General features: G+C 44.4%; 1 pseudogene; it reads right to left on the bottom strand.

Annotated features, from left to right (window-relative positions):
• Window positions 1–342: 342 nt before the first annotated feature.
• Window positions 343–5814, bottom strand: LOC147821946 (MKI67 FHA domain-interacting nucleolar phosphoprotein pseudogene; annotated as a pseudogene).
• Window positions 5815–12504: the final 6690 nt, after the last annotated feature.

Raw genomic sequence — 12504 nt, 5'->3', positions numbered from 1 at the left:
CTGGAATTATAGGCATGTACCACCATGCCTTGCTATACTGTTTTGTTTTATATATACCTTTTGTAAACAACATGCAGCTAGATTTTGAGTTATTCACTCAAGCAGAGCCTTTGTCTTTCAATAAGAGAATATAATCCATTCATATTTACTTTTAATCATATTAATATTTGGGCTTATACCTATCACTTCATTTCATATTCTCTACTTACCATGTTTCTTATATTTTCTCCTTTTCTTGTATTTTCTGAAATGCTTTTAAAATTATTATTCTCTGTCTCTCACTCTCTCATTTTTGCTTTCTCTCCTAATGTTTTAGTTCTATTCTAGTAGAGTGGTCTTCAAACTTTTGTGTTCACATCTCCCTAAAACAATAGTAAAACTATACATCCCTGACAAAGACTTTTTATTTTGCCAAACTTTAGTCAGCTCCTGAACCTTCTCCTAGGTCTATCTATGTACTTCTATAAAATCCAGTTTTAGCCAGAATACTGATGAGTCGGTTCAGCAGGAATCCTGCTCCCATCTGCATCTGCTTACCCTCCATATCTGCTCATGCTCCTTATTCTCCACCATCCCCCAGGTAATGTCTGATCACCCTGGCCCGTCTTCAGTGAAAATCCTGTTAGGTCAGTTTAGCCAGAATCTCCTTAACCTGATGGTTCCTTTTAGTAAATTTCCATCCACTGACTTCCACCGTGTTTCTTCTCCTTGGCTATAATTCCCACTTGCCCAGGCTATGTTTGGAGTTGAGTCCAATCTCTCTCCCTCACTGCAAAACCATTGCCATGGCCCCCACACCTGCAGTAGTGCTACTTCTCCCCTTCTATAGAGTCTGCCAGTCTATCTGTATCAGGTGTTCTTGAATACTTTTATTTATTTATTTATTCTTTAGAATATTTTTTTCTTTAACAGCCTTCATGCATTTTACATCTGGCATCTAAAATTTCTCATCATAGGCTTAAATATTTGCAAAGGATGTCTTGTTTTGTGGTGCTGGGGATTGAACCCAGGGCCTTGCTCATGGTAGGCAAGGGCTCTACCATGAAAGTATATCTCCAAAGCAAAGGATATCATTTCAAATGTAACTGGTTATATCGACATTTTAAAATAAAACCTTTGGCCAGGAATGGTGGCACACACCTATAATCCTGGCACTCTGGGAGGCTGAGGCAGAAAGGTCACAAGTCTGAACCCAGCCTGGGCAATTTAGCAACTTAAAGAAATCTTGTCTGGGAATGTAGTTCAGTGAGAAGGTTCTGGGTTCAGTTTCTGGTAATCAACCAATCATTTGGGCTGGGGGCATAGGTCTGTGGTAGAATGGGGCTTAGCATGCAGAATGCCCTAGGTTTAATCCCTAATGCCAAATGAATAAATAAAACTTTTGTATTAATTTTTTTCTTTTTGTTTTTTCCAGTACTGGGAATCAAACTCAGGACCTAATGGTTGCCAAGCAGGCGTGGCGCTGCCGAGCTACATTCCCAGCTCCATATATTAATTTTTAAGATGTGCTCAATGGAATCTAAATATCGTAGTCAGTAGCTAATAAATACCAACCCCATTATCACACATTTTAAAATAGGAGCTGAGGTTTTAGCTAAGAATGCCTAACTGGGGCAAGGGTGGACATATTCTGAGGCTGAGGACTGAACCATCCTTTGACAACAGATAGGTTATACACATTCACATACATAATGAGCACATTATGATTTAATAAGGGTCAAAAAAAAGATTTAATAAGGGTCTACCTTCTTATTGTCAGGGGAATGGCATTAAGAACACTGTACAGGGCTGGGGATTTAGCTCAGTGGTACCACGCCTGCCTGGCAAGCCCAAAGTCCTGAGACAGGGTCCTGTTAAATTGCTAAGTTGCCCAGGCTGGGCTTGAACTTGTGATCCTCCTGCCTCAGCCTCCAAGAATGTGGGAAATAAAGGCATATGCTACCACATCCAGCTAAGAGCTTTTAATATTTATAAAGACAGACTGATTAGAAATAAACATAGATACATATTCATCTGTTTCTACATCTTCTTATATATGTGAGTATGAAGATAAATACATACATACTCATGTATTTATCTAGTCCTATCCACTAAAAATACCCAGAAGCAATGATATCCTCCTAGCAACAAACATACCTAGTATTCATATCTTTATCATTAAATATCATTCTGCCACCTCACCTGGCTTTCCATTTTTTTTAAATAGGGAAGAGAATATACAAATTTTTGAGCTCTGCATGGAGGCAGTAGGATTGCTGAGTTTGAGGTCAGCATGGGACACATAGTGAGTTCAAGGCCAGCCTGAAGTACATAGCAAGACCCTGTCTCAAAAACAAAACAAAACAAAACAATGAAAAAAAATACAAATTTTATTACATGCCTAAGGCATGAGTGCATGAAAGTGCTCATTCTCCGTTAAAGGGAAACAGTTTGTTGGACAAATAACTGATTCTACATCTGGACCTGGGAAAGAACAAATAGATGAACTTGTAATATTTCATTGTACTAGAAAATAAGCGGTCAAAAAAAAAATGATGGGGACACCTGGGGGATATGGCACAGTGGGAGACAGTCTGAGAATCCAAGTAAATAATACAGGTAGATTTTAACATATGAGGTAAACTACACCTCTAGAGTTGATGCCAATGTGGATAAATAAATAAGAAGAGAAAATTGTGCCTCACAGAATTTCAAATAATAAATATGGAAGGAATGATGGAATTAGAAAATTGCTACTTGGAAATTATTATAATTAATTTAGGCAAGAATAGATCCTCAAACTGGTGGAGTTTGGTTTCAGGAGGAATGGGATGGTGACATATCACAAAATATCTTTCAACAAAATACTTATTGCTAGTAAGGACAATACTTACTAATTCACTTACAGTGCAGAAATTTGGCAGAGCCCACTGACCCTGTGGGAGGGATCCAGCAGATAGATTCCAGGCTCCTGTGTACAGTGAGCCAAGAACTGCAAACACACATCCAATGGTAAAAGAAAAGCAGCTACATTTATTGAAGATCACAGGAAGATGCGCTCAGGGAAGGTCTGTGCTGACAAAAATGTGGGGCCCACAGGAAAGTGGTGCTGGGATGACAGGAAAATAAAAAGCAAGCACAGCACACAGATAAATCAGGCTTTTGGATTTTAAAGGAAGTGGACCCCAGCCAGGGCGCTTCCTACTGGGTCTCTAGGTAAGATTGACAGGAGTGTTTGACAAGGTGCTGAGTCATCAGAGGGGCTTTCAAGGCGAATGTGTGTACCAGAATTCACTCTGAGTAAATTACATGTATGAGATGCAGCCTGTATTTATGAACCTTTAAGAAGGTTTGAGTGGAGAAAATGTTAAGATCAGGCCAGGAGACCTAACAGGGAGGTGCTCTTGCCTGGAGCTTCAGAGATTTCCTTCATTATTTAATTTTCAATCTCTCTTAGAACAATGGACAGGGGATTGGCCCTGGGATGTTGCCCAAACTCTAGAGGGTGCAGGGGAGTGGATTCCCAGCCCCATTGTGCTAACTGTACTATTATCTTAACTGATTTGCTAAAGTTAACTTTACTAGTTATAGAGACCAAGGGACTTGTGTGCCTCCTGATTTGATGGACAGAGAACTCAGATAGCTCCTGCCCAAAACACATACATCATGAGGTACAGCAAGCAAACCCATACCAAGGGATAGCCTACAAAATAGCTGACCTGTACATTTCAAAAACTGGAAAAGTCAGGGGCCTGGGATTTAGCTCAGTGGTGCCATGCCTGCTTTGAAAGCACAAGGCCCAGAGTTCTGATCCCCAGTACCAAAAAAAAAAAAAAAGGCAAGGTCATGCTTGCACCATGGTGGTGGTGCTTTCCTGTAATCCAGCACTCCAGATGCCAAAGCAGAAGGATCACCTCAAGTTCAAGGCCAGCCTGGGATACCACAGTGAGCTCAAGGCCAGCCTAAACTACTACATAGTAAGACCCTGTCTCAAAAACAAAACAAAACAGGGCCGGGGATTTAGCTCAGTGGTTCTGTTGCCTGCCTCACAAGCACAAGGACCCAAGTTCAATCCCCAGTATCAAAAAAAAAAAACTGGGGCCGGGGATTTAGCTTAGTGGTTCTGGCGCCTGCCTCGAAAGCGCAAGGTCCCCAGTTCGATCCCTGGTACCAAAAAACCCCCCAAACAAACAAACAAAAACCAAAACAACCAAGGCTGGAACCCTGGGTTCCATCCAACAAAAAAAACTCTGAGAAACTGTACCCAATTGAAGGTCACCTAAAGAGATGTTATAGTCACCAAATTTAATGCTTGCTGTTGGATGAGATCTTGGACAATAAAGGACATTATTATTATTATTTTTTCAACCAAGGCTGGTGAACTTTATTTGCTGGTGGCAAAAGGCCACAACCCTTCAGTACTTCAACCTGCAGTCAACAGTGACATATAGGCAAGGTAAACCAAGGGGAGCTAAACACAAAAGTAGGAGACCAGGACAAAGGCACTATGAGCCTGTACTGCAGGCTGCAATGTTCCCCAGATCTCACCAAGGGCAGATAAGCCAAAATTACTCACTGCTTTCCTTACAGACCTGGAACAATCAGTATGTTTTTCCTCTGAAAGTCTTAATAGTTGATTTGGTTGTATCTAGTGTAATACAGGAGTCAGCCTTTACAACAAATCACAATTTCTTGTAAGATATGCTGCACACAATACATTCAGAATCACTGTTTGCTTTTTCTTCGCCTTTGTCTTTTTTTCCCTGAATGAGTGGGTGTTGGAGTCTCTGGTGTTTCCTTTACACTGGATACAGGCTGTTTGAAGACTATTTCATCATCTTTATCATCATTCATTTCAGCCACTTCAGATTTTCGTTTCTCCAAAAATGTTGGTGTATAAACTGGTGTGGCACTCTGGCTATCCACAGTTTTATACGGAGTGACAAGAGAGCCTTTTGAAACCCTTTTCTTCTTCTTCTTAGGTATGCCTGAAGCCTTATTCTTTTTTGTAGAAATCTCTTTTTTGTCTGAAACCTCTTTCTTCTTGGTAGATAAAACCATTGAAGGAAAATTATAATCAATTCCTTTAGCAATTAATTTCTTCCTTAGTAATTTTTCTTTCTTTTTAAATCAATCTTCCATCCGCAACTTTTGTAGAAGTGTCCGCTTATGATAATGCCGTTTCACTGCGGGGTATACTGGATGATGAAATGGAACTTGCCAGCCTTTAAAAAGATCTTTATGTACCTTTTCTGGTGGCATAAAACGACAGACCAGGAGTCTTTCACCGAAGAGGTAGTTGTGCATCGTTTCAGCCACTATCTTGGCAACATCCTCAGATGCAAACTCCACAAAGGCATAGCCTCTGCTATTTCCAGTCCTTTTACTTCTGGACAGTCTGAATCTTGTAATATTGCCAAATTGGGAGAAATATTCTTTGATCTGGGATTCAAAAAGTACAGGAGGTAGGTGACCCACAAAAATTACTCCAGGCGTTAAGTTCTTCTTTCTTTTTTTGCTCTTGCTTTTTTTGCTGGGTCAAGCGACGCCGAACCTGCTCCACCTCCTTCTGAAATTCAGCATCTTCCTGGGGGTTCAGAGACAGAATTGGCGCGGCAGGACCAGAAAACACCGCCATGCTGAGAGTGCCCCAGCACCCCGGATCCACGCGGCGCTCCCGGAAAATAGGACATTATTAGAATATCCAGAGAAACTTGAATGGGATTTAGAATTTAGATATTGTAGCTATATGGATGCTAATTTTTGGATTTGAATGGCTGCACTACAATTATGAGGATAATGTGCCTTTGTCTTAGGAAATATATGTGGAAGTAGTTTGAGGTCATGAAACATTCTAACTGCAATTTATTCATAAGTGGTTTAAAATTATATATATATAATTTTTAATTATTTATTTTTTTTTGCACTGGGGGTCAAACTCGGGACCTTGCGCTTGCGAGGCACGCAATGGAACCACTGAGCTAAATCCCCGATCCTATATGTATTTATTATGCTTATATACACATCCATACAGACAGAAAGATAAAGCTATGGAGGGAGAGCAGGTGAAGAACGAGGCAAACACAGGTAAAGGTTCATTGAGGTGTCTGGGGAAAGAATATGGAGGAACTCTTTGTACTATTCTTGTAATTTTTCTGTAAATTTAAATTTGATGAAAATAAAAAGGTAAAAACAATAACACGAAGTCTTATTCATTTTTTTTTATAGTGTTGGGGCTAGAACCCAGGTCCTCATGCATGCTAGGTAAGCACTACACCATTGAACTACATCTCCAGCCGCCCCCCCTTTTTTTTGGTACTGGGGATTCAACTCGGGACCTTGTGCTTTCGAGGCAGGTGCCGGAACCACTGAGCTAAATCCCTGGCTCCAGACCCCTTTTTAATCATTGTAAGTCTTCAGTTCAGAAATACAAAGTATATCACATTGTTTTGCAACCATCACCACCATCTAGTTCTAGAAATTTTTTTTGTGTGTGTACCAGGGATCAAACTCAGGACCTTGTGCTTGCTAGGCAGGCACCAGAACCACTGAGCTAAATCCCCGGCCCTAGTTCTAGAAATTTTTTAATTCTGGTTCTAGGGAATTGAAAGGGTTGCCGAAAAAGGAAGGGGCACGCAAATGTTCAAGCAGCAAGCTTTATTGGGGCAGCAGCCTGCAGCCTGCCAGGCTGACTCACAAAATGGAGACCAGCAGCAGCATGAGCTGAGCTGGAGGCTTATACGGGGTTTTTGCATGTGGGAGAGCACGTAGTCCTTTGATGGGGGTAGGTGATTGTGATTAGGGCATATAGCAACAAATTTTGGTTGGGGGATGGAGTAACAGGCTCCAGGAAGTCCCTATTTTATGGGAATATCTGGTGGGATGGAGTGACAGGCTCCAGGAGGTCCCTATCTTAAGAGAACATTTGATCTGGAAACTGCTGGGGCAGAAAAGTCCGTTAGGTAGGAGGTCATTAACTAGGAGGGGTCAAGGCTTAGCTATGCAGAAGTTCCCTGTGTGCCCTTGTGGGGGGGGGGGCTTGTTCTAGTGGGGATTTCGGAATACCTAACAGGAATGACCCAAGGTCTTGTATTTGCTAGCACAAGCTCTACCATTGAGCTTTACCCTTAGCCTCCCAAAAAATTATTTCTTCAAGAGTCAGAATTTTTGGTCAGGCTTGGTGGCTCATGCCTGTAATCCCTGCACTTGGGAAGCTGAGGCAGGAATCAGAAATTTTACTTCATTTCTCTTTCTCTCTCCTTTTTTTATTTGGTACCGGAGATCGAACTCTGGACCTTGGGCTTGCGCAGCAGGCAGCGAAACCACTGAGCTAAATCCCCGGCCCTATTCCTCTTTCTCTTAAATTGTATTTATATTCCTTTTCCAAAGGCTTTATTTTATTGTATTTTACCTGTGTTTCTTTTAGATTGGGTCTCCCTATATTGCCTGGGGTCCTGAACTGTTGGGAGGAATGCTACATAATTCTAGGGAAAAATCATTTGAGTAGGCCTAGTTCTCCAGCCTACAGGCCAGCTACGACATTCCAGACATAATTGCATTTTGGCCTCGGGTCACAACTGAGACCTCAGTGATCCCCGGATGCTGTAATGCTCCAGGACAAGACCACACCTGCGGGAGACGCCAGGGAGGAACCAAATCTTCATCTGCATAGTTCCTCATTGTTCTTAGATTTCCACTGCCCCCCCAGTCTTTTTACACTTTGTTTATCCCAATGTGAAGTACTGAACTCTGCATTTCACTTGTTACATCTGTTTCCCCATGTACTGAATAAAAGGTGCTGCAAGCTAGGGGGCTTTTGTCTTTGCTGCCCAAAGCAGCACAGATCAGACCCAAAGCTCAGCTTCTTCTCATTTGTCGACCTTTCCTGTAATTCGCCGTGTGCTGCCGTGGCTCGCAGGAGACTAGGACTTACTGCAGAGGTTCTGGTAATGTCCCCTTCCCCTGTTCCCTACACTGTTCTCCTGGACTGTGAGATGCACCACATCCTCCACTGTTGACATCCCCATCCCTGTGCAGCATCTGTCACCATTGGTGAACATCGCAGCAGGGCTACTCCTGGTGCTGTCCACTCTTATGAGGTCTGATGGATGGATAATGATGCGTATCCACTACTGCACCATCACACAGAATAGCTTTGCTGCCCTCAAAATTTTTTTCATTAAAAAAATGTGAACACTCCCAAACCTCATTCATGTAACTAAGTGGATAAGAATGAAAGGGGTTCTTTTTTCTTTATAGCAATGTCCTTCAAGTCTTTGAACATTTTCTGAGTTAGAAGCTGATTTATCAACAAAAATTGTTGAACTCTCAGCTGACAATTCAATTTTGTTTTCCATTAACTTTATTGAGAACAAAGCACTAGAACCACTGGAGGTGATGAGGGATTGGGTACTCAGATGAAGGTCATTTCCTTTTTCAACACCATCACCAAGAGCCAGCCTGTTGTCTTCAGAGGTCAGGAGGTTTTCGAACAGTGCGGTCAGGAAAAGGAAGCCTAGGTGAGAAGAGGTGCTTCCTTTCGCAGTGTGACAAAGGTGGTTGTGAACTGGGGGAGCGGCCTGCTTCACAGGCATTCTTCACTCAGGCATAGGGATTTTGGCAAAGAAGTTTAATCCACACAGTCACATGTGGTTAAGAAAATCTGTGTGCCAGATACACACATTTCTTCTTTTAGCTGTTGTTGTTTCATTGTTTTGGGTTTTCTTTGAAATTAGGGTCTCTCTCTGTTGCCCAAGCTGGTTTTCCTGGGCTCAGATCTCGGGCCAGGGCCCACCCAGTTCTGCAGATGGAGCTCTCGGGAGGGGGTGAGCCAGGTGTGTGAGGCTGTCTGCAGGGACTGCACCCCTCTCCTTCCCTGGCTGACTTGCGAAGCTCCTGCCTGCCCGTGGTGGGTGGGTGGCTGGCCCTGTGCATCCTTGGTGGGCTGCAGGGGATGTGGCTGGGGTCTCGAGGTGGGTTCTTAATGAGTGGTCAGCATCTACATAAACTTGCAGGTTTTCATCTGTCCTGGGAGCTGGCCCTGGGCCTCCACTCCCTCCAAGGCAGTCCTTAAGGTCTGGACATGGGGCCTGGGCTCCCTGGAGCCACTGTACCCCATTGCCCAGGGTACCCCACCTCTCAGCCCACTGCACTGTGGCCAGGCCAGCGTGGAGCTATGAGGGGTGCAGCTGGTCCCATGTTCTGCACCTGTGGCCCTAAAAAGGCATAGGAGTACAAGCACCTGCCCCATGAGGGTGAGAGCTTTGTAGGCAGCTGTACTCTCCCTGCGCAGCTCCCCTTTCTCATGGGAGCCCAGTGCAGAAGTGGGAATGGTTGCTGATAGCTGCTCCTCACCAGCCTCAAGCAGGTCCTGGATGAGAAGGTAGGTGGCCTTGTTTCTGGCCCCTGGGCCTTTCAGCTACTGGGGTGAGTAGGGTGGGCTCCTGCTCAGTTTGTGGTGTCACCCTCTTGAGCAATGTTGCACTGTTTGGCAGCCAGATATTTCTGGAGCACAGATTCCAGCAGGAGGCAGCGCTGGCCTGGCTGCCCTGGGCACTGGTTCTGTGCAGGGCCCAAGTCCTTGTCCCCACCTCCCTTCTGTATCCAGGGTTCTCCCCACCAGGTCCTGAGCCTGCTAGGGGCTTCTCCCTGAGGATGAAGCAAAGCTCTGAGACAGGTCACTTTATTCCATCCAAATGTGGAGGCTGAGGCCGGTGTTCCATGTATCAGGTGGCTTCTGGTGGGACTGGCCTCTAGGTGTCCTGTGACCCCTTACAGCCCAGGGCTAGGTGCTGTTGCTGGCACATGAAGAGCCCTGTGAAGTGTGGAGTCCAGCATCCTGTGAGTGTGTCCTTGCTCCTCTAAATCTTTCCTCAGGCCTCTGTGCCATCAGTGCCTCTGGGCCAACAGCACCACAACACCCAGGGGGGCCAAGGCAGGGCCCTGTAGAAACTCTAGGAAGGAGGCAGCCAGGTTCTTGTTTGAGGGTGGAACACCCCAGGGAGACAGGCCTTGTCCTCCTGGAAGTAGTGTGGGGGCTGGGCAGGAGGCCAGTGCTTCCTTCTTTCCCACCCAGGTCCAATCAGTACTGCTGGAGGGGACAGGCAGAAGGGAGGCAGGAGTGGCAGCCCAGAGCGGCCAGAGACCTGTGAAGTCAGGACTGTGCAGCCCCAGGCTGGACGAGGGAGGCCCCCAAGGTGCTTCCCTGGTTCCTAAACTTCCTGGCTTGGAGCTGGGAGGGGGTGGTGCTATCTTCCTCCTCCCCTGAGGCAGCATGAAGAAGCAAATGCATGCCTTGAGCTTTGCAAGAAAAAGTGGAGAAAGAATGAAAAGCTGACTCTGGTGAGGTTCTCTCACGCTGGCTGCTGTTCCCTACCGTAATTCTACAAAGCTTATGAGCTGGCTGCTGACATTAACACCCTTTTAAAAAATACAATTTTTATTTTGAGCTAAAGAAATGAACAACAACAAAAACTCCTGGGCTCGAGGGATCTTTCTGTTTCAGCCTCCCTAGTTGTTGAAACTGGGAGAGTAGGCCATTGAGCCTAGCTGTACTCCTGGTTCTAAAATCACTAATTTAAGCAATGGGGCTCCAAAAGGAAGGAAAAAAAGTAAGAAAAAGAAAGAAAAAGAGAAAAAAAGATAAAGTCACCATTAACACTTGTATTAGTCACTTCTCACTGCTGAGACCAAATACCCAATACCCAAAGTTAAAAGAGGAAAGGGGGTTTTTTTGGCTCACTGTTTGTAGAGGTTTCAGTTCATAGTTGGCTGGCTCCCAGGCAGGGTGGCACGGCAGAGGGGCGTCACAGAGGAAAAACACTCCATGGCTTGGCAGGCAGAAAACAGCAGAGCAAGGAGCAGCAGTAGCAGGCAGCTGTCTTCTTTCTGTCCCTTTATATTCCATCCAGGTACTTGTCCTTTGGGCAGTGCCATACACACCCAGGGTGGGGTACCCTTAATCCCAGCATCACACCTTTAATTCCAGTATCACACTCTAGATCCAGCCAGCTCTGAAAAGCCCCACTTATGAGTGCATGAGGCTTTGAGGGAGCATCTAGATAACAAGCCATAACAACATTCCTATTTATGCCAATAATGTCTGAGATTAACCTTTTTCCTGACAAATTGAGTGAGTTAGCACATTTTTATTTCTCTTCCTCCCCTCCTTTTCACCTGTGCCATCATCTCTCATACTGAAATCTAGGCCAGCAGGGTTTAATAGAAATATAATCCAAGCTAGCTGGGCATGATGGTACATGGTTATAATCCCAGCTACTCTGGAGGCTGAGGCAGGAGGATCACAAGTTCAAAGAAGGCCTGGGCAATTTAGAGATACCCTATGTCATGCCTGACCTAAGTGAATCCTTCACCAACAGGACAAAGCAAACAGGCTGCTTTCACCACCAACAGCAGCTTCTCAGTAAATAGGACAAATGGACTCAAAACTAAGTATACAATCTCTCCTGGTGCTAAAAATTCCAGTGAGTGTCTACACACGTGTGCTAACTGCTTGTACCACAATACCCAGCATTCCTGTGATTTCTTACAAAGTGCCAGAGATACTTTTGGAGTTAATAAATTTTAAGTAAAAGAGTACATGCTCAGAGCCTCTTACACTTTTCCAAAGTCCTTTAATAGGTCTCAGCCTGGCTGGGTGGTACATGCCTGTAATCCCAGCTACTTGGAGAGGGGAGATGTAGGCAGGAGTTGGCCAGCCTCCAACTCTGGGGCAACTTAACAAGACTGTCTCAAAGTGAAATCAGCTATATATGTAGCTCAGTGGGAGCGTGCAATCTCCAACATTCATGAGGCCCTGGACTCAGTCCCTAGAATCACAGAAAACCATGGTCTCAACCAGAAGGCAACACCAAAGACTTCTACTGAAATACTGCTCCTGGCACCTAGAGACATATTAGAACTAAATTCAGAAGGAGGCAGGTTTCTTTGTGCTGCAGAAATTCTGATGACTGCAACTTCTTTTCCTAGCCACAGAAACAGCATATTCTCTACATGTCCTGAGCTGAGCCAGCCCATTTTAAAGAACCATTCATTGTTTTCCCTCTGGCAATTTGTGCAATAAGATACAGGTTAGGAGGCCTATAGCCCAGCCCTGGGAATAATGAAAGCCGTCTCTTTAAAGGCTTGGATATCAAGAAAAGGAATTGTTTTTAGTTCCTTCTCCCCATTCTGTTCCCACTCTACCAAAATATAACTGAAGAGCCAGTCTGACTTAATACCATGGAACAATCACTTAGAATCTTGCAGTCTTAACTTTCACTTTTTGCATAACGTCCACTAGTTTAACTAATCTTTGCATCCCTTGGTAGTGCTAAGCACGGACGAGGAAGCAACTCTGTTAAAGAAAGTTTTGCTTTGTAATTTTAGGGAACGTGGCATTATGTGATTTGCTTTAAAAAAAAGTCAACGTGCCTAAGTGCTCAGTTGTGTGAGTGCTCCCCCTTTCCACAGTCTTGTGTCTGAACTGCTCTCCTCTTGCTGCCGGGAAATCCCTCTTTCACAATA

The sequence above is a fragment of the Heterocephalus glaber genome, unplaced genomic scaffold, assembly GCF_053883595.1.
Source record: "Heterocephalus glaber isolate CG9 unplaced genomic scaffold, H.glaber_assembly_v1.0 deba00001687, whole genome shotgun sequence".
NCBI classification, from domain to species: domain Eukaryota; kingdom Metazoa; phylum Chordata; class Mammalia; order Rodentia; family Bathyergidae; genus Heterocephalus; species Heterocephalus glaber.
Note: the sequence above shows the minus strand (reverse complement) of the source record. Positions and strands in the feature narration are given on the sequence as shown.